Source organism: Erpetoichthys calabaricus, chromosome 1 (assembly GCF_900747795.2).
Source record: "Erpetoichthys calabaricus chromosome 1, fErpCal1.3, whole genome shotgun sequence".
Classification (NCBI taxonomy): domain Eukaryota; kingdom Metazoa; phylum Chordata; class Cladistia; order Polypteriformes; family Polypteridae; genus Erpetoichthys; species Erpetoichthys calabaricus.
Window position 1 is genome coordinate 353090862 of NC_041394.2, and position 26847 is coordinate 353117708.

A 26847-nucleotide genomic window follows, 5' to 3' on the forward strand; every position below is an offset into this window, starting at 1 on the left:
GATATGAGCTTAATGATGATCCTCGAAATAACCCATCCTTAACTGCAGTTATTCCAGCACTACATCTTACTTGTGTGTAGCCCTCCACATAAATATCCTTAACTATCCTTACATACTTCTAGTAGTCCTTTCTCTTTCATACATCTCCATATTTCTTGCTGAAGAACTCTATCATATCAGGTCAGGTCAGGCTGGGGAGTATGCACTGGTACAGTGCACCACATGACAAAATAGCTCAGGATCTCAATTATCAACCTACCAGACAGACAAGCAGTCCAACAATAACAAAAACATTTATTTCTATAGAACATTTTCATACAAATAATGTAACTCAAAGTGCTTTACATGATGAAGAAAGAGAAAGAAAACAAAATAAATAATTATAATTAGGGAACACTAATTAACACAGAGTAAAAGTAGGGTCCGATGGCCAGGGAGGAATGAAAAAACAAAAAAACTCCAGACGGCTGGAGAAAAAATAAAATCTGCAGGGGTTCCAGGCCACAAGACCACCCACCCCCCTCTAGGCATTCTACCTAACATAAATTACCTCATTCAGTCCTCATGGTATTCAGGGTTCTCATGGAGGAATTTGATGATGATGGTCATGTGGACTTCTGGCCTTTAATCCATTAATGTAGGGACATCACGGTGCTTTAATCAGGTGGTGGTGGCGCAGATCACCACCACAGAAAACCGGAAAAAGAACAGAAGGGAATGTAAAGGTTAGTACGGATTTTGGAGCCACCATGAATAGTAATGATAATTAATTGAATATACAGAGCATCAGGATTTAATTAAGATGAAGTTATGAAAAAGCCATGTTAAACTAATGTGTTCTCAGCAGTGTTTTAAAGTGCTCCACTGTATCAGCCTATCGAATTTCTATCAGTAAGCTATTCCAGATTTTAGGTGCATAACAGCAGAAGGCCGCCTCACCACTTCTTTTAAGTTTAGCTCTTGGAATAATAAGCAGACACTCATTTGAAGATCTAAGGCTACGATTTGGAGTGTAAGGTGTAAGGCATTCAGAGATATAAGATGGATCAGATTATTTCCATCCATCCATCCATCCATTTTTCAACCCGCTGAATCCGAACACAGGGTCACGGGGGTCTGCTGGAGCCAATCCCAGCCAACACAGGGCACAAGGCAGGAACCAATCCTGGGCAGGGTGCCAACCCACCGCAGGAGCAGATTATTTAAGGCTTTGTAAACCATAAGCAGGATTTTAAAGTCAATTCTAAATGACACAGGTAACCAGTGTAGTGACATCAAAACTTGAGAGATGTGCTTGGATTTTCTTTTCCTAGTTAAGATTCTTGCAGCTCCATTCTGCACTCGTTGTAATCGACTGATGTCTTTTTTGGGTGGTCCTGAGAGGAGTGTGTTACAATAATCACCACAATCAAGAATCTCCTTGAACTTCCCTGTCATGTTCAGATGTAATGATGCTACAGTGCATATCAGGCTCTTGGGGTACGTTCTGTAATCTTAAATCTATTTCAATTGCAGAAGGGCCATAGAAAATCTACTGTAAAGTCTGGTCCCTTTTAAGAATCCTTTCCTCATCTGTGGTGTAACTTGTTGGCTTTCATTCTGTGGTTTCATGTCAAATGTGAGGTTTACTTCAAGCCATGACTTACAGTATTCTCTATTTACAATATGTACTTATTGACCATTATAGTCTTTATAATCGAATGTATATAGATGGCATGCACATGCATTTACAATTATTTGTGATTTTATCAATTTTATGATATTTTAAGCTTGTAGATCAAACAGGAGACAAAAATATGATGGAAGAGCCAAGAGTTACTACCGAAGAACAAAAGAAAAGTCAGACAGTATCAGAAGAAAATAAAAATATTTATCATTATGATCAAAGTCACCTAAGTCCATGTATGCATCATACAGATGAGGGCAAAAAGATAGCAATGTTCACCTTGACTAACGTTGTACCTGAATTCAAGGAACTAAAAAACAAGGAGTGGAGTCATTATGAAAATCAAGAAATGGAAAAATTTGCAAAAGGATGCACCAAAATGCATATTATCATTGGAGTTGTTCGAGGAGAGAATATCAAGAAGTTGCGAGTTAATGTCACCTCTGGACTGCTGCATGTTGTGTGGATCAGAATGAGAGTCCCATGTGGTTCCTTGGCTACATTGCAAAAAGCGACAAAAGTGAAGTAGAGCCTATTAGCCTTAAGGACCCACAGAATAAACTCAACAAATCTTTTAATGGAGAAGTGCATCTGTTTAAAGATGAATGTAATGCCAAACTTAATAATGAATTGTGAGAGAACAATTTTTATGGTAACATAGTTTGTGCATGAAGTCTCTTGATAAGCTTTACCACATTAAAACATAGCATTCATTTTAAATATCAGCAAAGAGGGTTTAGCAGGCATATTAGGAAAATCCGGAAGGGTGTTGTGAAAAATAAGGAGATACTAGGAGAAGGTTGATGTCATACACAAAATGTATTAGGAGATGATTAAGAGATCAGCAGATGTCCTGTAAACAACAAGACTGGACAGTCGTCACATACACAGAGATTTCAAGAGTAAGAGCTGAACCTAAGAGAGATGAGAAGAACAAGAGTGTAGTAGAATAGACTTTATTTGGATAAGTTATTTGGGTGTAAGCCAACAAACCAATTGGATGCTGTGTATGCATTAATTCAGCATGGTTATGTAAATTCAGTTGTTTGTAATAATGGACGTCTACCCTTCCTCTTTGATTACTCTGTAACAGACTGCTGTAATGAATGCTCCCTCTTCATAAAGAAATAATTAAAGACGCAATGGACAAGCTTCTGCCTGCCTGATAATTGACTCAAACAGTTTTACCAAAGTTGTCCTAGTAGAGGATAAGTTTCTTTCTTTAATTAATATATTTCCAATTTAATTTCTAATATGACTTTCTCTGAGCCACCTTCTTGCCTTTCCATTTTGCTAAATACTGACTCGTTGAGATGTACCCTGAAAGCAGAAATCTATTTCAATATTTAATAAGTCAGCAAATGATCAGCTTCAACACTTCTTTTCTATATTTTGCCTTGCCTTATTCTCTGTGATTGATCGTTTGCTAAACCCAGGTAACGCAAAGGATTGAGATTAAGAGCCTCCAAAATACTTCCAGTAAAACCTGTGAGGCTATTGCTGTAATTTTCAATTAAAAAATTAATGATATTAGAAATAACATAGTATATCTCCCCAACACTAAGGATCCTCCTAAACCCCAGTATTCCGTTATAAACAAATTAAATTCTTTCACCAGGATAGATTTACCTGATTTACATAAAATAATTTCTCAAATGAAACCCTCCACCTGTGCCCTTGACCCAATACCAACAAATTTTTTCAAATAAGTATCTGGCGTACTAATTGATAATGTTCTTGACATAGTAAATTCGTCATTAGATATGGGGGTCTTCCCAGACTGTCTTAAGACTGCTGTAGTTAAACCCTACTTAAGAAAAATAATCTCGACCCCTCTGCTCTTGAAAATTTTAGACCTATTTCTAACCTGCCTTTCTTAAGTAAAATTCTAGAGAAGGCAGTCATTATGCAGTTACTGTAAATGAGCACCTCAATAAACATGCTATTCTTGATAAATTTCAGTCAGGTTTTAGAACAAATCACAGCACAGAAACTGCACTCGTTAAAGTAGTAAATGACTTGCGGGTAAATGCAGACAAAGGCCATTTATCTGTTCTCATCCTCTTAGATCTGAGTGCCGCATTTGACACCATTGATCACAATATTCTTAGAAATTGCCTTAGTCAATGGGTGGGCCTCTCTGGCAGCATCTTTAATTGGTTTGAATCCTACCTGGGAGGGAGAAAATTCTTTGTTAGTTGTGGTAATTACAACTCAAGGACTCATGATATCCTATATGGTGTTTCACAAGGCTCTATCCTGGGTCCGCTGCTCTACTCATGATATCCTATATGGTGTTTCACAAGGCTCTATCCTGGGTCCGCTGCTCTTCTCAATCTACATGCTTCCATTAGGTCGGATTATCTCAGGGCACAACGTGAGCTACCATAGCTATGCTGATGACACACGGCTGTATTTATCAATAGCACCTGATGACCCGATTCTCTTGATTCACTAACACAATGTCTTACTTGTATTTCAGAATGGATGAATAGTAATTTTCTCAAGCTAAATAAAGAGAAAACTTTAGTGATTGGCAATAATGGATGAGATTATCAGAAATAAACTCGATGCATTAGGAATAAAAGTCAAGACGGAGGTAAAAAAACTTAGGGGTAACTGTTGACTGTAACCTGAATTTTAAATCGCATATTAGTCAGACCACTAGGACAGCATTTTTTAGCAAAAGTTAGACCTCTTATATCATTGAAAGATGCTGAGAAATTAGTTCACGCGTTTGTTTTCAGTCGACTAGATTACTGTAACGCACTCCTCTCAGGACCACCCAAAAAAGACATAAATCGTTTGCAACTAAATAATAATAATAGTGCATTTTATTTATACAAGGCGCCTTTCAGAGAACTCAAGGACACTGAACAAACAAACAATAAATAAATAAATAAATAAATAAATAAATAAATAAATAAATAAAAGACACAATTATAAACAACTTAAAACATCAGAAAATCTAAAAATTAAAACCAAACAAAACCACTATAATCAGGAGGAAAAAGAAAAAGCCATTTTAAACAGATGTGTTTTAATTTTACATTTGTAGGATGAATATGATTTGATATTTTGGAGCTCCGCAGGTAATGAATTCCAGAGCTGGGGAGCAGAACGGCTGAAAGCTCTGCTCCCCATGGTGGTTAGACGGGCGGGAGGGACAGATAGTTGGGTGGAGGAAGAGGATCTAAGGTTACGGGATGGAATGGCAACATGAAGAAGGTCAGACAGATATGGAGGGGCGAGGTTATGGATGGCCTTAAATGTTAATAGCAGAATCTTAAAATCAATATGAAACTTGATCGGGAGCCAATGAAGCTGCTGCAAGACCGGAGTAATATGGTGAATAGATGGGGTTCGAGTGATGATACGTGCTGCAGAATTCTGGACTAACTGAAGCTTATGAAGAGATTTATTAGGGAGACCAAAGAGGAGTGAATTGCAATAGTCCAGACAAGAAGTGACAAGACTATGAACAAGAATGGCAGTGGTATGAGGAGTGAGGGAGGGGCGAATGCGATTAATATTACGTAGGTGGAAGTAAGCAGACCGGGTGATGTTATTAATGTGAGATTGGAAGGATAGAGTACTGTCGAGGATGACACCCAGACTCTTGACCTGACATGATGGGGAAACAACAGAGTTATCAATAATAAGAGAAAGATTATTGGTTTTGGATAATGAAGATTTTGAACCAATGAGGAGAACCTCAGTTTTGTCACTGTTTAATTTAAGAAAATTCAAAGAAAACCAGGATTTAATTTCAGCAATGCAGTCAATAAGCGAGGGTGGTGGAAAAGAGGAGGTGGGTTTACCAGCAAGGTAGAGCTGGGTGTCATCAGCATAATAGTGAAAATTAATGTTATATTTGCGAAAAATATTGCCAAGGGGAAGAAGGTAAATAATAAAAAGAAGAGGCCCCAGGACAGAGCTCTGGGGCACACCAGAAGTAACAGCGGTGGGTTGGGAGGTGAAGGTTTTAAGCTGAATGAACTGAGTGTGGCCTGAGAGGTAGGATCTAAACCAATCAAGTGGAGTGTGAGTAATGCCAATCAAAGATAATCTATTAAGGACAGTGGTATGACAAATAGTATCAAAGTGCAGAATGCAGCTGCTAGAATTATAACCAGGAAAAGAAAATCCGAGCACATCTCTCCAGTTTTGATGTCACTACACTGGTTACCTGTGTGATTCAGGGTTGACTTTAAAATTCTGCCTATGGTTTATAAAGCCTTAAATAATCTCGCCCCGTCTTATATATCAGAATGTCTGACATCTTATATTCCAAATCGTAACCTCAGATCCTCAACTGAGTGTCTCCTTAGAATTCCAAGAGCAAAACTTAAAAGAAGTGGCGAGGCGGCCTTCTGCTGTTATGCACCAAAAATCTGGAATAGCCTGCCAATAGGAATTCGCCAGGCTAATACAGTGGAGCACTTTAAAAAACTGCTGAAAACACATTACTTTAACATGGCCTTCTCATAACTTCACTTTAATTTAATCCTGTGTGGCACGCGGCTGGGGATGGCACCCAGCCGGGATGCCCAGGAGGACCAGAGGAGGGCTTGTGCCTCCTCCAGACCACGAGGGGGCGACCGCCCTGGTTCCCTTGGGGGCCACGGGTACAGAGCTGGGAAGCTCAACCCTGTAGGGGCCCGTGTTCACCGCCAGGGGGCGCCCCAGTGCCTGGAAAGCCCTGGACCTCAGCACTTCCGCCACACCTGGAAGTGCTGGGGGGAAGAAGACTGAGGACACCCGGAGGGCTTCCGGGAGCACAGCCGGCACTTCCGCCACACAGGGGAGTGTCCACAGAGGAGTGTTGGGAAACACCTGAAGCCCATCCGGGTGTGTATTAAAGGGGCCGCCTCCCTGCAAACGATGACTGGAGTCAGGCGGAGGTGGACATAAGTCTTGGAGGTGAGGAGTGGAGGCGGCCTGAAGGAAGCAGGCATTGGAAGGAGATGCCTGGACTTTGGGGGATTGGTGCTGGAGGCACTGGGTTTGTGCACTGAACTGTAAATATTGTAAATAATAAATGTGTGTGGTATGACGTAACGATGTCCATCAGTCTGTGTCTGAGCTGCTTCTCACACCTGATACTCTGTATATTAAATTCATTATAATAACTATTCATGATGGCTCTAAAATCCGTACTAACCCCTACTCTCTCTTCTGTTTCTTTTTCCTTTTTTTTTTGTGGTGGTGACCTGAACCACCACCACCTAATCAAAGCACCATGATGTTCCAACATTGATGGATTAAAAGCCAGAAGTCTGCATGACCATCATCATCAAGTCCTTCCGTGAGAACCCTAAATACAAAGAGGACTGTTTCATTTATATGGAGTAGAATGTCCAGAGGGGACTGGGTGGTCTCATGGCCTGGAACCCCTGCAGATTTTATTTTTTTCTCCAGCCGTCTGGAGTTTTTTTTTTGTTTTTTCTGTCCCCCCTGGCCATCGGACCTTACTTTTATTCTATGTAAATTAATGTTGTCTTATTCTAATTCTTACTTTGTCTTTTATTTTTATTTTCTTCATTATGTAAAGCACTTTGAGCTACATTATTTGTATGAAAATGTGCTATAGAAATAGATGTTGTTGTTGTTGTTGTTGTTGTTGTGTGTTGTTTGAGTTAGAGATCTGTTGCTTTTTTACTTTTGGTTCTCTTTTTTCTGGGCCACGTTGTTATGTTGCTAGTAGTTGCATTGCATGGTCTGCAACCCAGACCACATCACCTGGTTAGGATATCACACCATATCATGTAACAAAACCTACAGTACCAAAATAAAGATTGATTGAATGATCTGCAACTGCTCTTGACATAGCTTAATGAGATCTTATTCTTGTGTGAGGCTCAACGTGAAGGAAAGCTAACACTGAGATTTTATCTCTGGAAGAAGAAATAAAAAACAGGGTACTGTTTCCACCACCATGTTACATTTCACAGTGTGGCCCAGTAAGACACATGAATCACTAGTGGTGACTCCTACAATGGTTTCAACTTAACATCATAAACATGCTACAAACTAACAAAACACTGAATCACGATGGGCCTGTCGTGAATTGAATGAGACCAACTTATTAAAAAGTATCATCACCACATCGCATCTTGTCATTTGATGGCTCTCACATGCCACAGGTCTTGCTACAGTTTGCTTTATTGTTAGGCTTCTGGGTAATTGTGAAATAGCGAGCAGCGTATTTGTTAAACCCATCACCAGTGGAACACAAAATGTCACAGGTGTTACACTATCCAGTTTAGAGCGAAACTTCACAAATGAGCAACAGAAGCACACAAAAGTTATGGAGATTGAATGGACGTAAGATCACAAGGTCCGCTTTACCCAAACATAATAAAGAGTTTCTCTGCTGTGGTTTACCTGCTCATGAGTTTGGACAAGATGCTAAGTTTCAAATCATTGAACTTCAGCACAGCCTCACATCTCCTAACCAATGACAGAATAAGAGTGTAGATCAGGGGTCATCAACTACATTTGTCCAAGGGCCAGAATTCTGGCACTGTGACACTGTAGGGGCTGGACTTTCAAATAAAATTAAATTCATTCATTCAACATACATAATTAGATATTATTATTTAAAATTTTCACTTTTTACAAAATTTATGTTATTTTTACTAGCTTAGATCTGTGTGATAACTGTAGTTAGGCAATCATAGTATTTTTTAATATTACTGATATGATATATGGCTGAACCTGGGGTGGAATGCGCCTATTCTTGGTATGTAAACCTAATGAAATTATATTAATAGGCTTTATCTCAACTGTTTCAGAGTAGCTTCAATATTCTAAATAAAATAATTTAAATATCATACTGCATTTTCCAGGCTTGGGTGGCACGGTGGCGCAGTGGGTAGTGCTGCTGCCTCGCAGTTGGGAGACCTGGGGACCTGGGTTCGATTCCCGGGTCCTCCCTGTGTGGAGTTTGCATGTTCTCCCCGTGTCTGCGTGGGTTTCCTCCGGGCGCTCCGGTTTCCTCCCACATTCCAAAGACATGCAGGTTAGGTGGATTGGCGATTCTAAATTGGCCCTAGTGTGTGCTTGGTGTGTGTGTGGGTGTGTTTGTGTGTGTCCTGCAGTGGGTTGGCACCCTGTTGGCTGGGATTGGCTCCAGCAGACCTCCGTGACCCTGTGTTTGGATTCAGCGGGTTGGAAAATGGATGGATGGATGGATAGATTTTCCAGGCTTTACATTTTCTATATTCATTAATTAACTCTTTGAGGGCTGAATATTGTTTTCAACTGCTGACAGCAATGTGCAGCAGAGCAGCTAAAGGAGGATCTGGCGAGAGAGCAAAGCAAATGTCCAAAGCAAAATACTCTGTGGACAACATTTTGCATATTATTGCTGAGTCAGACTCTGACTTATTGGACTTTGATTTTGATGCAAGTGATCTGGAGATCGAAAACAAAAGTGATGTACCTGCATCGGCCGATCGGTCCCCTGCTGATTGTAGTGCTGAACGAGTTCATGTAGAGGAAAATGAAACTCATCATGGTTGGCCTGGACCTTCCTCCATTTCCTGTCAGCTGTCCTAAGCTCTATCCAGAGACTGTGAAGGCATCAGAAAGCTCTGGGCAGGAAGGTCTTTAACATGCAGACCTGTCTGAGGGAGGACAGACAGAATCAAGCGGTGTAAGGGAAGGCCAGCAGTTTATTCTGTCCAGGACACCCCAGTAATTGAAGAATGGGGGATGGCAGCTTATCAAGGACACTGCCTCCCCCAAGATGATAGATGGCAGCATTCCTGGACTGCAGCAGTGCCCTGGATGCCCGCAGGGCACTATGGGACTTGGAGTTCGGCTGCATAGCCATGGGTGCCACCAAGGGATGCTGTGGGAAGCTGGTAGGAAAACAAATTCTCGCCTAGCCCTGAAGTAATAATGGACTAAGACAACGGAAGCTCCAAAGTACTTCCGGGCTGATTGAAGACCTGAATTCTCCAGTTGACCCAGAAGTGCTGGCAAGTCACGTGGGAGGAAGAACAGAAGCACTTCTGGGTTGTGGACTATATAAAGGAATGATGGGAACCCTACATGCAAGCCGGAGTGGGGAGGAGTGTGATGGAGCTTGCTGGGAAGTGTAATGGAGAAAGAATTGTGTTTATGTATTATCGTATTGCCTATTTGCTGTGACTGGGGTGCTTTGTAGGCACTGCAGAGGGAAAAAAGAATAAAAACAATACTTCTTGGTACTTTAATCCTGTGTCAGCCTCTGTCTGTTGGGTCTAATGGGGCAACAGTGACCCCTGGTGTTCACAGAGGTCAGATGAATGAAAAAGAGCTCAGATGTGATTGCTAAGAGCACAGTTTACAATTGTGCCATGTCTGAGGAAGCAGTCATTTACTGGAGATCTGCTGTCAATTTTTTTTTTACACTGAGTGTGCTTTCATGGTTGTCTGCCATGTCTTGGTCCAGTCCAAATGATTTGATTGTTGCTGCTGCAGCTGAAGTCCTGTAGGAGATCAAGGATGAGATGAGAACATCTTTTTGCATAATATGTAGACAAGAAAATGAATGGTGGTCCTTTAAAATGAGATAAGAGGAGAGGTGGGAGTGAGCATACAGCTGCATAGCTCAGAGGAGCCCACTGGGGGCGCTGTCCTGTGTTGTGTGCTTTAATGGAAGAAGTGTGAGGCGGTAGAGGAGATGAGAGAGGAGAGCCGGGGTGTGACCTGCCAGGGCAACGAGTGAGGGATGGTGGCAACATGACTGTTCGGACAGAAGAAAAGGTACAGTCTTTGGTTTATAAAAGAAGTTGTTAAAAAAGTGAAACATTTACAAACACAATGCGCATTTAAAGTGAGACTCGGCTCTCAGGATTGTAAAAGCTGAGAGAAGAAGAAAAAGGAAAAGGCGCTTAAAAAAGATTGGGCTCTGCAAAGCCATCGTCTTTGGTTACGTCGTCTGTAATCTGATGTCTCGGTTTGTGTGATTTGGGAAAGGCCACTGAGAAACGTGTTCTGCTAAGACCCCAAAGTGAGTTAGTACGCCATTAAAATCACAGGGGCAAGCCTAGGAACCATTTGAAAAGCGGTGTAGAAACAGATTTTTGTTCTTGTTAGATCAAGTAAATGAAAGGAACAAACAAACTCAAGATATGACACAATACGGAAGAATGTTTTTAATGGATGGCTGAACATTTTGTTCTAAAGCCCCGTTTGAGTTTTTACTTCAGATGATCCTTTGTTTGTCCTGTGAAGATCTGAGCTCTGAGAGGGTTCATTTAGTAATCGCTCCTCTCATTATCTCACACTCACACAGCATTCTGCTACTTCAGCCATTTTGCTCGGCCACACTGGCGTCATTTTGAGGTTTCTTTGATGTGTCAGGTGGGTGAGATATAAAAGTCGCTGAGCTGACCGCATTCTAAAGGTCCTTGTTCATATTAAAGAGTGCAGCATAGAGGGAGGTGAGCTGTGCTGCCACTTCTTATGGATTTTCTTTCCATTGATGACAGTCACACTCAAGGCTTAGAGTCAGACATATTGTGAAGGTGGTGAATGTTATAAAGCCCCTGACGTTTTCTCCACATTGCCTGTGAAATTAAAATGGCAACAACAAAAGTGGTAACTGCTTTGTGCCCAGCATTAAAATGTGACAGACTCTGACATGTCCCTGGCCCCCTTGTCCCCTGTGTGACCTCACCTAAAGCTCTGTGCCCGTCACTCCCTCTGGTCTCATGCAGTTAATTCTTTATTGTTCTCCCATTTTTCTTTTTCTCCAGTTGTCCCCTTGCTAAGCTCTTTGGTGTCATCTTGTGACTCACCCCAGCTCCACTATTTCAATATACATATGAATAATATCAATGTCCCTCTTACTAGAGACTTTACATCCTGCCTTGAGAAATTTTGGATTCCAGCAGCACACTGATGTTCCCACTCATTCCAAAGGACGTATCTTGGACTTGATTTGCTGTTCTGGAGTTACCCCGCTTGATTGTACTGCAGATGAACTCCCCATAATTGATCACTTTCTTATTTCATTCAATGTTAAACTTGCACTTTCCAACACTAAGCTTTCCTGTCTCATGTCTTTCCGTAATATTAGGAATATTAACTTAGACTCTCTTTCCTTTAGCATTGATTCTCTTATGAACTGGTCTCACACTATAACACTGGACTTAATGGTATTCTTAACTCTGTCGCTCCATTAAAAACTAGATCTGTTTCTTTCTCCATTTCTGCTCCTTGGTTCACGCCTGAACTTTGGCTTTTGAAAGCCAAAGGCCGGCAACTTGAACGGTTATATAAAAAAATTGGACTCTTTGTTCACAAAGAGATGTACAAAACCATATACTTTATTACAGGGACTGTATTGCCCAAACTAAATCTAACTATTATACTCTCATTATTTCCTCCAATGAAGGAAACACCAAGTCATTGTTTTCACTACTTAACAATTTCACACAACCCCCGGATTCTTTACCTTCTCACCTTTACTCAACTGAATTTTGCAATTCCCTTATGTCCTTTATTAATGAAAAAATCCAGAAGATTCATCAGTCTCTCTGTACAGATTCCTCCAGTACTTCATTTTAATTTCACCCACCAACTCACTCATTTTCTTCTTTTCAGCTTCCTACTTTCTCAGAAATCTCAGATCTTGTCTGTAAGTCTAAGCCATCCACCTGTCAACTGGACCCCCTCCCTACATTTCCGGTCAAAGCCTGCCTCCCCTCTCTGGTCCTTCTTATCTCTGTTATAATCCACTTTTCTCTCACTACTGGTACTGTTCCTTCATCTTTTAAAACTGCTGCAATAACCCCAATACTGAAAGAACCTGGTGCTGATCCGACTAATTTCAATAATTTTCATCCTATTTCTAATCTACCCTTCAATTCCAAAATTCTTGAAAAAATAGTGGCTATTCAACTTCATTCTCATTTATCTCAAAATAATCTGTATGAACAGTTCCTGTCTGGGTTTCATCCCCTCCACAGTACAGAAACTGCACTTATAAAAATTACTAATGACCTCCTTATGGCAGCTGATTCTGGTTTAATTCCTATTCTCATCCTTCTTGATCTGAGTGCGCCCTTTGACACTATTTGTCACACAACTCTTCTCAATAGATTATCTTCGATTGGCATTACCCACACTCCACTAGACTGGTTCAGATCCTACCTCTCAGGCCACACTCAGTTTGTTCAGCTTAAAACTTTCACATCCCAACCCACCGCTGTTACTTCAGGTGGGCTCTGTCCTGGGACTCCTCCTTTTCATTATTTACCTCCTTCCCCTTGGAAATATCTTTGGTAACTATAACATTAGCTTCCATTGTTATGCTGATGACACCCAGCTCTATCTCACTAGCAAACCTACTGCTTCCTTTCCACCCTCCTCACTTACTGATTGCATAGCAGAAATTAAATCCTGGTTTTCTTCAGAATCTCTTAAATTATAATAACAAGTGACAAAACTGAGGTGCTCCTTATTGGTACAAAATCAACATTCTCCAAAAGTGATCATTTTTCATTTGTTATTGATAATTCCTCTGTCTCTCCTTCCCCACAGGTGTCATCTTTGACAGTACTTTATCCTTTCAGTCCCACATCAGTAACATCTCCCGGTCTTCATATTTCCACCTGCGTAACTTTAATCGTATTCACCCCCCCTCCCTCACTCCCCACACCACTGCTATCCTTGTTCATAGCCTTGTCACTTCTCGTCTGGATTATTGCAATTCCCTTTTCTTTGGTCTTTCTCACAGATCTCTTTATAAGCTTCAACTGGTCCAGAATTCAACTGCCCGCCCTCTTCATTACTAGAACCCCCTCTATTCACCATATCACTCCTGTCTTGCAGCAGCTTCATTAGCTTCCAGTTCAGTTCCTGATTCAATTCAAAATTCTCCTACTAACTTTAAAGGCTCTCCACAGCCTCGCCCCTCCATATCTGTCGGACCTCCTCCATGTTGCCATTCCCTCCTTCACCCTTAGATCCTCTTCCTTCATCCACTTGATTGTCCCCTTCGTCCATCTTACCACTATGGGGAGCAGAACATTTAGTTGCTGTGCTCCCCAGCTCTGGAACTCACTACCATCTGAGCTTAGAAATATTGAATCATTTTCACTTTTCAGATCTAAACTTAAAAGTCATTTGTTTAAGACTGCTTTTTCTCTTTGATTACAATTGCTCTGTCTAATTTTAACTTCTATATTTTACTTTTGTTTATAATCTGTGTTTTGTCTATGGTTTGGTGTCTTCGAATGTTTAGAAAGGCGCCTACCAATAAATAAAATGTATTATTACTACAGCCCCTGTGGACCAACTGCACTTTTCAAATGACTTTGCTTCAAACACATCCCAGAATTCTTTCTGTGCTCAACTGTTTATTTAGTGTTTGAAATAAAGTAAAATAAATGAAGCATGAAAGTTTCATCAAGAAAACTTTATCATTGTTAGTTTAGCCATTACAGTTTAAATTTGTCTGATTATCATTCAGTTAAAGAAAGCGAGTGTACAAGATTTATAAAAGTAAAATTAATAAAGAGACATAATATGGCCATTTAAAGACAGAAAAAAATGTGCAAAGCTCTCATATCTTCCATGTTGCCCGTTAGCCTGGAGGTGACCACTTGCAGTTACTTCAGGGGGTCCATGCTGGTGAGACCCGTTCTCATGTGCTGCCTTTCTAACAACATTGCTTCACTGGCTCCAGAGACTCAGGGTATCTTTGAAAGGCAATGCTGCGACAGTCGGGCACTTCTTCACCTTTTAAGGCCACATGCATCATTCCAGCCATGTTTGGGAGCTCATAGAGACACCAGGCTCCACTGCACACTCGATAAGAGGCGATTTTGTACCCCAAGGGCAATACGGTGTACTCAGTCAATTTGGCGGGCTCCCCCTTAAAGTTGGTTTCCTGATACAACGTGATATGCGGGGCACTGGTGTCTTTGATAAGCTTCATCGATGAAAATCTCTCTTTATCTGAGATTGTGCGATAACTTTCATTTTTGTAGATAAATTCATCTCCTTTAAATTGAGCCTGTTTATAAGACACCCAGGGCTGCCCTTCAACTTTCAAGGAGGCCATTTGCTTGTCAAAGGCCACTGTAGAAAGGTCAGAAATATCAGCGAGGAATATTTTCTTCTCACCAGTTAAGCATTCGCCTTTGTACAGAGTTATGCTGCTCATGGTCAGTGTACTGATGTTCGTCTGCACTTGGGAAGAAGAGATTTGGGGAACTGCTACGAGAAAACACACAGAAAAAATAATCAGCCTTGTGTATTAGGCCTGAATGAAAAGTCTGAAAGTCACAGTGTCGCTTTGAAGATTTCATTTTACTTTTTGCTCAGTTCAGTTCCATAAAAACTTATCTTTTGAATAATAACTCTGGAGATGGTAACAGGCGTGGAGACCCCATTTCTTTCAACACCTTCCCTCAGCACCCAGTAGTTCAAACAAACACATCTGAACAGCTACGACTACCGGAGGGCACTACAGACCCCTGACTCAGGACTTTAATTTCTATACCAGAGAGCATGAACCTGAATATTCTAGAAGAAAGGAACTGATTCTTCAAATGAAGCCCCCTGCTAATAGAGCACACACACACCCATCTCCATTTATCATCTCTTCAATCTATGAGATTGAGGAGAAGCTTCAACGTAAAAACAACATCTTTGGAGGAAACCCCCAACTGGGCTGTGTGGACAGAAGTGCTGCTGATTTATTGTTGGAGGTCAATAGCTGAGGGATTCACTGCTGACAATTCTTCTTAAGGTTCTTTTTGTTTTGATTTGTGTGTTGGCGCACTTGAGTGAAACTTTCTTTTTAACATCAACTCTCACCTGGAGTGTTGGGTGCAGTTTGGGAAAGAGAAGAGCAACAAGGCAGATTACAGGACTATAGGAGATGAGTTAGGAGGAAAGATGACAAGAGCTGAGCCTTTACAGTTTAAGGAGAAGGAGACCTGACTGAAGTGTTTAAAATTATGAAGGGAATTAGTGCAGTGGATCGAGACGGTGACTTTAAAATGAGTTCATCAAGAACACGGGGACACAGTTGGAAACTTGTTAAGGGGAAATTTCACACAAACATTATGGAAGTTTTTCTTTACACAATAAACGACAGACGCTTGGAATAAGTGACCAAGTAGTGTGGTAGACAATAAGACTTTAGGGACTTTCAAAACTCGACTTGATTAAGAATTAAGTGGATAGGACTGGCGAGTTTTGTTGGGCTGAAAGGCCTGTTCTCGTCCAGAGTGTTCTAATGTTCTAATAAGGATTTGTGACTACTAGAAAACCACACAAAATGCCAGCAACTGAAAATGGAAATCAAAATGTTATTGCAATAAAAGTAATTAACAAAATAAAAAATAATATCCAAAGCATTAAAAATAAATTATTATTACAAAATCCATCCATCCATTATCCATCCCGCTATATCCTAACTACAGGGTCACAGGAGTCTGCTGGAGCCAATCCCAGCCAACACAGGGTGCAAGGCAGGAAACAAACCTCGGGTAGGGTGCCAGCCCACTGCAGTATTCCAAAATAATGTGTGCTAAATGTACTCTGATGTCCTAAACAATAACATCATGTCAGTCTTTACTGGTATCACTGGTGACTCTTGTGACACCGAATACGATTGTCACACATTTGTTATGCTGAAAAGACCTTCATGAAGGTGACGTGGACATCACCTTGGTGTTGATGACATCTGCTCATTCGCCAGAGATCGATGCATTTGTGCAACCTCTTACTGATTGATAGTAACTAAGGATGTAGCAAACTGTAACAACATAAAAAAAGCATTAAAAAAGAAGATTCCTTGATTCATGCAAGTTGAAAACAGTTTTAAAATCGCTAACAAAATAGCACAAGTTTATTATAAATGTCCATTTTACTGCACTTAATGTACATTGATATAAAGCAGCACTAACGCAGGTCTTAAACAACATTCTGATATCCTCTGATGAAGGAAACTCCACTGTAATTATGTTGTTGGACTTAAGTGCAGCATTTGACACCATCGACCATTCTATTTTACTGCACAGGCTGGAAAATGATGTTGGGCTTACAGGCACCGTGCTCGCTTGGTTTAGTTCTTAGTTATCAAATCGATTCCAATATGTACAGAAATGTGCTGACAGGACTCCATCATTATACACAGAAGTTCAATATGGTGTCCCGCAGGGCTCAGTACTGGGACCTTTACTGTTTTCACTTTTCATGCTTCCACTGGGATCTTTCATTAGGAAACATCATGTTAATTTTCACTCGTACGCAGATGACACCCAGTTATACTTTTCTTTTAGATCTAATGAAGTTTCTCCAATGTTGTCTTTAATTAGTTGTGTTAGTGAATTAAAGGAGTGGATGAATGAGAACTATCCATCCATCCATTTTCCAACCCACTGAATCCGAACACAGGGTCACAGGGGTCTGCTGGAGCCAATCCCAGCCAACACAGGGCACAAGGCAGGAACCAATCCTGGGCAGGGTGCCAACCCACCGCAGGACACACACCAAGCACACACTAGGGCCAATTTAGAATCGCCAATCCACCTAACCTGCATGTCTTTGGACTGTGGGAGGCAACCGGAGTGCCCGGAGGAAACCCACGCAGACACAGGGAGAACATGCAAACTCCATGCAGGGAGGACCCGGGAAGCGAACCCGGGTCTCCTAACTGTGAGGCAGCAGCACTATCGCTGCGCCACCATGCCACCCCTTGAATGAGAACTACTTGTCTTTAAATACAGATAAAACAGAGATGTTAATTGTTGGAGGGAATGACGCTGATCACAACAATATTTTGTCATCATTTAACTCAGTTGGAATCCCCATTAATTTTACTGAATCAGCCCGCAATCTAGGAGTTATCTTTAACTCTAGTAAGTCATTTAAAGCGCATATTACAAAGTTGTCCAAATCATGTTTCTTCCATCTTAAAAATTTTGGGAAATTAAGGTGCTTTCTAATTAACGAGGATTCTGAGAAATTAATTCATGCATTTATTTATAGCAGGATTGACTACTGCAATGCGGTGTTCACTGAATGTTCAAACTGTTCTTTATTCATTCTCCAGTTAATCCGAAATGCTGTTGCAATAATTATTCCAAGAACAATAAAATACAAACACATAACTCCAGTTCTTAAATCCTTACACTGTTTCCCGGTTAAGTTTAGGGAAGATTTCAAAATCCTCCTTTTAACATTGTGGAATATGACCCAGACACAGACAGGCAGACACCGTAGGATTAACACCCAACACACGTTTATTATACATCTTACTATTTACAAGTGACACACAACCCCTCTCTAGGTCCACCTCCACTCCTCTCCTCCCGAGCTCTGTCCTTCTCCTCTCCCAACTCCAGCCATTGAATGAAGGGAGGCAGCCCCTTTTATATCCACCCGGATGTGCACCAGGTGCCTCCGAATGAGCTCCTGCCAGCACTCCCTGGTGTGGCAGAAGTGCCAGCTGTGCACCCGGAAGGACTCCGGGTGTCCCTGGAGTTCTTCCCCCTAGCACTTCTGGGTATGGCGGAAGTGCTGAGGGCCAGGGCTCCTCAGGCATCTGGGCTCCCCCTGGCGGTGACCACGGGCCCCTATAGGGTTGAGCTTCCATGCTCCTTTCCCTGGTCCCTAAAGCCACCAGGGCGGTCACCCCCTCATGGTCTGGAGGAGGCGTAATCCCTCCTCCAGTCCTTCTGGGTGTCCGGGCTGGGGGTGGTACTAACATATAAAGCTCGCCACAACATATGAAGCATTAAATGGCCGAAGTCTGGCTTAATTATCTGAACTTATCATGACATACAAACCAGAGCGCACATTAAGATCTCAAGATGCTGGTCTGCTTATGATTAGAAAGATTAATAAAATAACAGTGGGAGGCCAAGCTTTTAGTTGCAAGACCCCTAAACTGTGGAATGGTCAGAGGTGGGTAGTAACGAGTTACATTTACTCTGTTACATTTGCTTGAGTAACTTTTAAAAAAAAATGTACTTCTAAGAGAAGTTTTACTGCACCATACTTTTTACTTTTACTTGAGTACATTTGTGAAGAAGAAATGCTACTCTTACTCCGCTACATTGGGCAACACTCGAATCGTTACTTTTTTCCATTAACGCGCAATGGCCGCAGCGTATTCTTTAGCTAAAACTCCCTAAACCGTCTCCCATTCATTCTCTATGGTAGTGCTAAACCACTACCGATGCGATCTATTTTCTGCCACTTCCGTTTCGGGAGGCGCTGTTCTGTGTTTTTCGCTGTTCTTCCTGCCTGTGGGTCTGCCTGCCTGCCTGCAAGCATCTGCTCTCATAGACGTGCTGGGACGTTTTTCTTTTTTTTTTTCTTAAGTAAATCGTTAAGTTTAAAATGTCGATCGCGATTATTTCTGTTGATTAATTCATGCTTTCATTGATTATAGCTAATACTGTTGTCAAGTGGTCGCTATTTTTGCCTGTTGTATACAATCTTTCTAGCGTCTTTCACATCTATCTCCACTCTCATTGCCCGCTTGCCTGCGTGCAGCGTGTGTCGATTGATATATGATTTAATGTATTTCTTTTTGACAGTTCTCCGAGTTGTAAAATACATATATATTATATATAAAACGAAACTACTATATAGCTAATACTGTTATGCCTCTGTCTAGTGCCTTCTCTGTCTGCCTATTATATAAGGTTAAGGTTAAGGTTTCTTTATTTAGTCATGTTTACACAAGAAAACATGAAATTTTCCTTCTCAGTTGCATCTAATAACAGACAGAATGAAATAAAACAGACAAATAGAAACAAGAAAGGTTAAGGTAAGGCAGTTAGATAATACATATTTATACCAAAAAAAAAAAAAAAGGTTACACGATACATATCGATCATTATCTCTGATATTTCTTATTGAAAAGTCGTATGGCACTAGGAAAAAAGAAGTTTCTGGAGCGATTTGTGTGGGTTTTCAAAGGGACTATCCTTCTTGATTCACTGAACTTTAGTTCTCCATGTAATGGATGACTGTCATCAGTTGAGATGATTTCCAGTTTCTTTAACATTGCCCTCTGACACACACTCGTCAAATCATCTACATCAGCCCCAATAACTTTAGCTGCAATATATAAGTGTCTTCCCTATCATTCTGTTTATCTAATGCCTTCCACATAATAATAATAATAATAATAATAATAATAAATTTTATTTATATAGCGCCTTTCCCATGCTCAAGGCACTTACAGAATATAATAAAGAATGGCAGCGTATACAGTATATAGCATTGTACAAACCAGATAAATAAATAAAGAAGATTACAACAGTGAATTCTGAAAAAAAAACAGACAACATAATTGATGGTCTCGCACACACACTTACAGGTTACATGAGCATCTTGACAGAGAAGTAAACTGAGAGAAGGGTAATAAAGTCAAGTAGAGCTAAAAGCCTTCCTGAACAGATGAGTTTTGAGTTGTTTTTTAAAAGAATTCATGGAGTCAGCTGACCTGATTAATTTCAGTAGGTCATTCCAGAGTCAGGCGCTATACAGCTGAAGGCCCTGCTGTCACCCATGGAGTGTAGATTAGTGAGGGGCACAACAAGATTGCCAGAATCAGAGGACCTTAGTGGGCGGACAGGCACATAGTGATGGAGAAGGTCACTGATGTAGTTTGGTACGATGTTATTTAAGGCTTTGTAGGATTTTATATTCGATTCTGTAAGACACAGGGAGCCAGTGAAGACGGAGCAGGATGGGTGTGATGTGCTCACTGCTGCTGGTTCGAATAAGGACTCTTACAGCTGAGTTTTGAATAAGCTGGAGCTGTGATATAAGATTAGAAGGGGCACCTGCCAGTAGGGAATTACAATAATCGATGCGGGATGTGATAAAAGCATGGACAGGTTTCTCAGCATTAGAGAAGGAGAGGAAGGAGCGAACAGACCCAAACAGTGTCTGATTTAAAGAGAACATGCCATAGAGCTGAGCATAAATGGAGGAAGACTAAACTAACTATCCACTATGAAATATTAAAAGTTAAAATAACAGAATACAATAACACAGTCCATCTTGAGAGGCACTGCTATTTCTCTAAGATTATAAATAACAATGCTAGTAATCCCAGAGTCTTATTCTCGATGATTGATCGTCTGCTAATCCCAGGTAACGCAAAGGAATGCCTCCAAAGTACTTCCAGTTAAACCTGTGAGGCTATTACTGTATTTTTTCAATCAAAAAATTAATGATATTAGAAATAACATAATATATCTCCCCAACACTAAGGATCCACCTAAACCCCAGTATTCCGTTGTAAACAAATTAAACTCTTTCACTAGGATAGATTTACATGATTTACATAAAATAATTTCTCAACTGAAACCCTCCACCTGCGTCCTTGACCCAATACCAACAAATTTTTTCAAAGAAGTATCAGACGTACTAATTGATAATGTTCTTGACATAGTAAATTCATCATTAGATACGGGGGTCTTCCCAGACTGTCTTAAGACTGCGGTAGTTAAACCCCTACTTAAGAAAAATAATATTGACCCCTCTGCTCTTGAAAATTTTAGACCGATTTCTAACCTGCCTTTCTTAAGTAAAATTCTAGAGAAGGTAGTCATTATGCAGTTAAATGAGCACCTCAATAAACATGGTATTCTTGATAAATTTCAGTCAGGTTTTAGAACAAATCACAGCACAGAAACTGCACTCGTTAAAGTAGTAAATGACTTGCGGGTAAATGCAGACAGAGGCCATTTATCTGTTCTCATCCTCTTAGATCTGAGTAGATTTGATACCATTGAACATAATATTCTTAGAAATTGCCTTAGTCAATGGGTGGGCCTCTCTGGCAGCGTCTTAAAGTGGTTTGAATCCTACCTGGCAGGGAGAAAATTCTTTGTTAGTTGTGGTAATTACAACTCAAAGACACATGATATCCAATATGGTGTTCCATCAAGGCTCTATCCTGGGTCCGCTGCTCTTCTCAATCTACATGCTTCCGTTAGGTCAGATTATCTCAGGGCACAACGTCAGCTACCACAGCTATGCTGATGACACACAACTGTATTTATCAATAGCACCTGATGACCCCGATTCTCTTGATTCACTAACACAATGTCTGACTTGTATTTCAGAATGGATGAATAGTAACTTTCTCAAGCTAAATAAAGAGAAAACTGAAATTTTAGTGATTGGCAATAATGGATACAATGAGGCTATTAGAAATAAACTGGATGCATTAGGATTAAAAGTCAAGACGGAGGTAAAAAGCTTAGGGGTAACTGTTGACTGTAATCTGAATTTTAAATCACATATTAATCAGATCACTAGGACAGCATTTTTTCACTTAAGAAACATAGCAAAAGTTAGACCTCTTATATCATTGAAAGATGCTGAGAAATTAGTTCATGCGTTTGTTTTCAGTCGGCTAGATTACTGTAACACACTCCTCTCAGGACTACCCAAAAAAGACATAAATCGTTTGCAACGAGTGCAGAATGCAGCTGCTAGAATCCTAACTAGGAAAAAAAAATCCGAGCACGTTTCTCCAGTTTTGATGTCACTACACTGGTTACCTGTGTCATTCAGGATTGACTTTAAAATTCTGCTTATGGCTTATAAAGCCTTAAATAATCTCACCCCATTTTATATATCGGAATGTCTGACATCTTATATTCTAAATCGTAACCTCAGATCCTCAACTGAGTGTCTCCTTAGAATTCCAAGAGCAAAACTTAAAATAAGTGGTGAGGCGGCCTTCTGCTGTTATGCACCTAAAATCTAGTGGAGCACCTTAAAAAACTACTGAAAACACATTACTTTAACATGGCCCTCTCATAGCTTCACTGTAATTTAATCCTGATACTCTGTATATCCAATCATTATAATAACTATCCATGGTGCCTCTAAAATCTGTACTAACCCCTACTCTCTCTTCTGTTTCCTTTTCCGGTGTCCTTTTGGTGGTGGCTTGTGCCACCACTATCTACTCAAAGCACCGTGATGTTCCAACATTGATGGATTAAAAGCCAGAAGTCTGTATGACCATCACCATCAAGTGACTCCATGAGAACCCTAACTACGAAGAGGACTATTTCATTTATGTTAGGTAGAATGCCCAGAGGGGACTGGGCGGTCTCATGGCCTGGAACCCCTGCAGATTTTATTTTTTTCTCCAGCCATCTGGAGTTTTTTTTTTTGTTTTTTCTGTCCTCCCTGGCCATCGGACCTTACTCTTTTTCTATGTTAACTAATGTTGTCTTATTTTAATTTCTTATTTTGTCTTTTATTTTAATTTTATTTTCTTCATTATGTAAAGCACTTTGAGCTACTTTTTTGTATGAAAATGTGCTACATGACTAAATGTTGTTGTTGTTGTTGTTAATCCTCCAGTCAGGTGTTTCACCCACTAGCTTATTTCTAAGTGCCCTAAAGAACTATTTTCCCTGACCTGCTATCTCTCTGATGCTGGGTTGCCGCTTTCCTCCCAGAGTTCCCTTCTCTCACTCTATTCTGGGTGACCCGTCTGCTTCATTTCTGCCTTTCCACAGCTGAGCCCCCTTCCTTCTGTACTGGTGAGCACATCTCGACCCAGCCGTCTTTACATGGAGTCACCCATCACACTGTCAATAGTAGTGAACCAAGTGGGCTCTTATGAAAATGAGGTGAGAAACGCTTACCTGTTGTTTTTCTTTTGTTACTCTATTTGGTGACACTTTAAGAAGAGAGTTTACCATCTAAAAGTGTAACATCTCTTTGATCAGACAGTCAGGTTCTCTTTTCATGTGCGGTAGAATTCACTTTTTTGGTGTGTGAACCCTGTCTAAATGAATTCACGAACTGATAAACAGAGTCCTTTTTTTATTGATTCTTTAAATATTCTTTGCTTTTATTATATTTGTGTTCAAAAGTCAGCACCTCAGGTTTTCCAACACTATAATTAATGACAGGCCAAACCTAAGCATGCAGTTCATGTGAAAAGAGCCTGATTATTTCTGTCTTAAAGCACAGCATTTAATGTTCTTACTTGTGTGGTGAAAACTCAGTGTGTAAAGAATGAAGACAGCATGTTAACAGCAAGTGTCTGATCAAGAAATGGCCAATTTTTTAATATTAAAAAATAAGTCTGTGATTAGCGCAATTAAAGATCATACCAAGTCTAAAATGATTACCAATGTCTCCTCTTGATAAACTCTCCCCCTCTGTGCCTCAACTGTAAAATATTTAAACTCTGGCTCTAGCTTCACACTTCAGATATCCACACTGCTGATGTCCATTCCTGACTTTCCCTTTAGATGTTTTAATTTTACATTTTCATATAATTACAAATCACATGACTGTTGTATTCTTTGACTTTAATTAACAGGCCAGTTTCTAAAAATGGAATCAGTTGTACTCTATTTCATATTACAAAAGGCATCAGTGAACACTTCAATCATTTCACCTCTTAATCTCCATTTTCTTAAACTGTGAAGGCTCAGCTCTTTTCATCTTTCCTCATAATTCAACCCCTGTAGCCCTCTAATCAGCCTTGTCCATCTTCTCTGGACCTTTTCTAGTGTCGCTATGTCCTTTTTGTAGCCTGGAGACCAAAACTGAACACAGGACTCCAGATGAGGCCTCACCAGTGTGTTATAAAGCTTGAGCAGAACCTCTTGTGACTTGTACTCCACACATCAAGGCGCTATATAACCTAACACTCTGTTAGCCTTCTTAATGACTTGTGAACACTGTCGGGAAGTCTATAGCTTAGAGTCCACTATGACTCCTAAATCCTTCTCATAAGGTGTACTCTCGATTTTCTGGCTGCCCATTGTGTAATCAAACCTCACATTTTTAACTTCCTAATTGTAATACTTTACATTTACTGACATTAAATTTCATCTGATACAAATCTGCCCAAGTCTGTATGCTACCCAAGTCCTTCTGTAATGATATATCGGATTCCAAATTATCTGCCAATCCACCTATCTTGGTATCATCTGCAAACTTAACCAGCTTGTTATTTATATTCCTATCTAAATCATTTATATATATTAAAAATAGCAGCGGCCCCTACACTGACCCCTGTGGAACACCACTCTTAACATCGGCCAGTTCTGATGAGGTTCCTCACACCATAACTCTCTGCTTCCTGTGACTGAGCCAATTCTGCACCCATCTAAAAACATCACCCTGAACTCCCACTTCTTTTAGTTTGATGCCCAGCCTCTCATGTGGCACCTTATCAAATGCTTTCTGAAAGTCCAGATAAATAATATTATCTGCTCCACTTTGATCATATCCTTTTGATGCTTCCTCATAGAATTCCAGCATATTGGTAAAACACGACCTCCCTCTTCTGACCCCATGCTGACTGTTCAGTAAACCTCCTGTTTTCTCCAGGTGCTGCTCAATCTTATCTTTTATAATTCCTTCCATTAATTTTCCAGTGATGCATGTTAAACTTACTAGCATATAGTTGCTTGGATCTGCCTGGTCAGCCTTTTAATATAATGGGATTGTTTTTGCCATTTTCAAGTCTTTTGGAATATGCCAAGGGCACAGTGACTTCCAAAAAATATCTGTACTCGCTAATGAACCTTAAGCACTACAATTTCCAAATCCCTCAGTACCTCTTTAGTAGTCGCTGTTACCTCTGAGAGGTTATCCACTTCCTCACTTGTGAAGACCTCAGATAAATGTAAGTTCAGGGCATCCGCTATTTCCCTGTCTGTATCTTTTAATTCCCCTTTACTATTTCTGATGCACTTCACCTCCTAGTTGACTGTTCTTTTACTACTAAAATACTGAAAGAATCTCTTAGGGTCGTCTTTCGTCTTTATCTGCTCTATTCCTCTCTAAATGTCTTTTAGCCTCCCTGATATCCTTCTTAATGGTCGCCCTCATGTTCTCATATGCCCTACGATTCACTACGGACTTATTAATCTTATATGCTTTATTTGTTTGTTATTTTTTTCTTTGCAGCTCTTTTTTTAACTGTTAACACACTGCACAATTTTAGGTACTGTATGTACCTGTCCTGCTTTACATGTCAAACATTTTTAAACCTGTTCCACTGCTCCCGACTGTCTCCACACTTAATAGCTTATCCCAGTCTATCCTTTTTTGACTTTGCAGCATCTGCTCAAAATTTGCTCTACCAAAGTTAAACTTAACAATTTTAGTCTTTGCATCTGCACTCTTCTAAAACATGGAGAACCCTAGTGGTCCAATCACCTCTACACCCTCAATCCTGATTATTACAAAATCCTAAATCCAGACAGGCTTCACCCCATGTTGGTGCTTGAACATACTGTTTTAAAAACAGTCACTGATTACTTCTAAAAACTCCTTCAGATAGTTGAAGTCCCCCATGACTTTAATATCCTCATGTAAAGTTGCCTGTTTAATAATACTAAATAGATGTGTGTTTAAATTACTGTCTGCTTTGGGTGGTCTATAACGCACTACTAAAACAAGGCCTCACACATTTCTTTATATAACTTGGATTATTGCATTCATGGGTATTTCACATTTAATAGTAAAGTAAAACACTAACATTAAATTCAAACCTGAGCAGAAACACTAAACACACACATTCACATCTGAACACACAAGAGCCAAGACAAGACCCCTTACCTGGAGAGAAGACCACCGGTGCTGCTCACACACTGAAAGAAGGAGGCACAGATGAATGACTTGCTGTCTCAGTCCTCCTGCTTTTATTGGCCAGCTGCTCCTCTGTTTGTTTTAAATGCTGTGTGCTCATTGGTTAATTCAAAGGGAGGGTTTTTCTGTGGAAACTTAAACAAGTCAGGTGACTTCCTTGGAAAATGTGACATCATCATCGTTATCCTCCTTCATATTTATTAGTATTTTTAATTTAATTTGGGTGAGGTGAGGTGGACTTTATTATGGCAAAGAGAAACTCGAGTGCAGCAGACAGGAACAAAACTTAAGACAGGAAAGTCAGCAGAGAGACAACACATGGCAGTCATTGTTATAATCAGGGCTCACACCAGAAAGATTTACACAAATAAGAATGTTTATGTTTAACAGTAAACAATATTAATACCGAAGACAGCTGGAAATTAACAGCTACTGAAATTCTGCATAAAGCTCAGAGAATCAAAGAATTCAGAAATGTGTTGTTTATGACATTAGAAACCTAAATCTGCAGTCTGAACACAAAAAAGTTAACACTTTGTATAAAGAGGATGGACACT

The 26847-nt window shown here is 40.2% G+C and overlaps 1 protein-coding gene and 1 long non-coding RNA gene across 2 annotated transcripts in view; one reads left to right on the forward strand and one right to left on the reverse strand.

The window, feature by feature from the left end:
- The window catches only part of LOC114642750 (endonuclease domain-containing 1 protein-like), a 240259-nt gene that overhangs the window by 1460 nt on the left and 211952 nt on the right, over window positions 1-26847 (forward strand). The window lies entirely within an intron of this gene.
- Window positions 14070-26626, reverse strand: LOC127527906 (uncharacterized). The gene is made up of 2 exons (XR_007935080.1): window positions 26261-26626; window positions 14070-14887 (listed from the first exon to the last, which is right to left on the reverse strand). It is a non-coding gene; the product is annotated as an uncharacterized LOC127527906 (long non-coding RNA).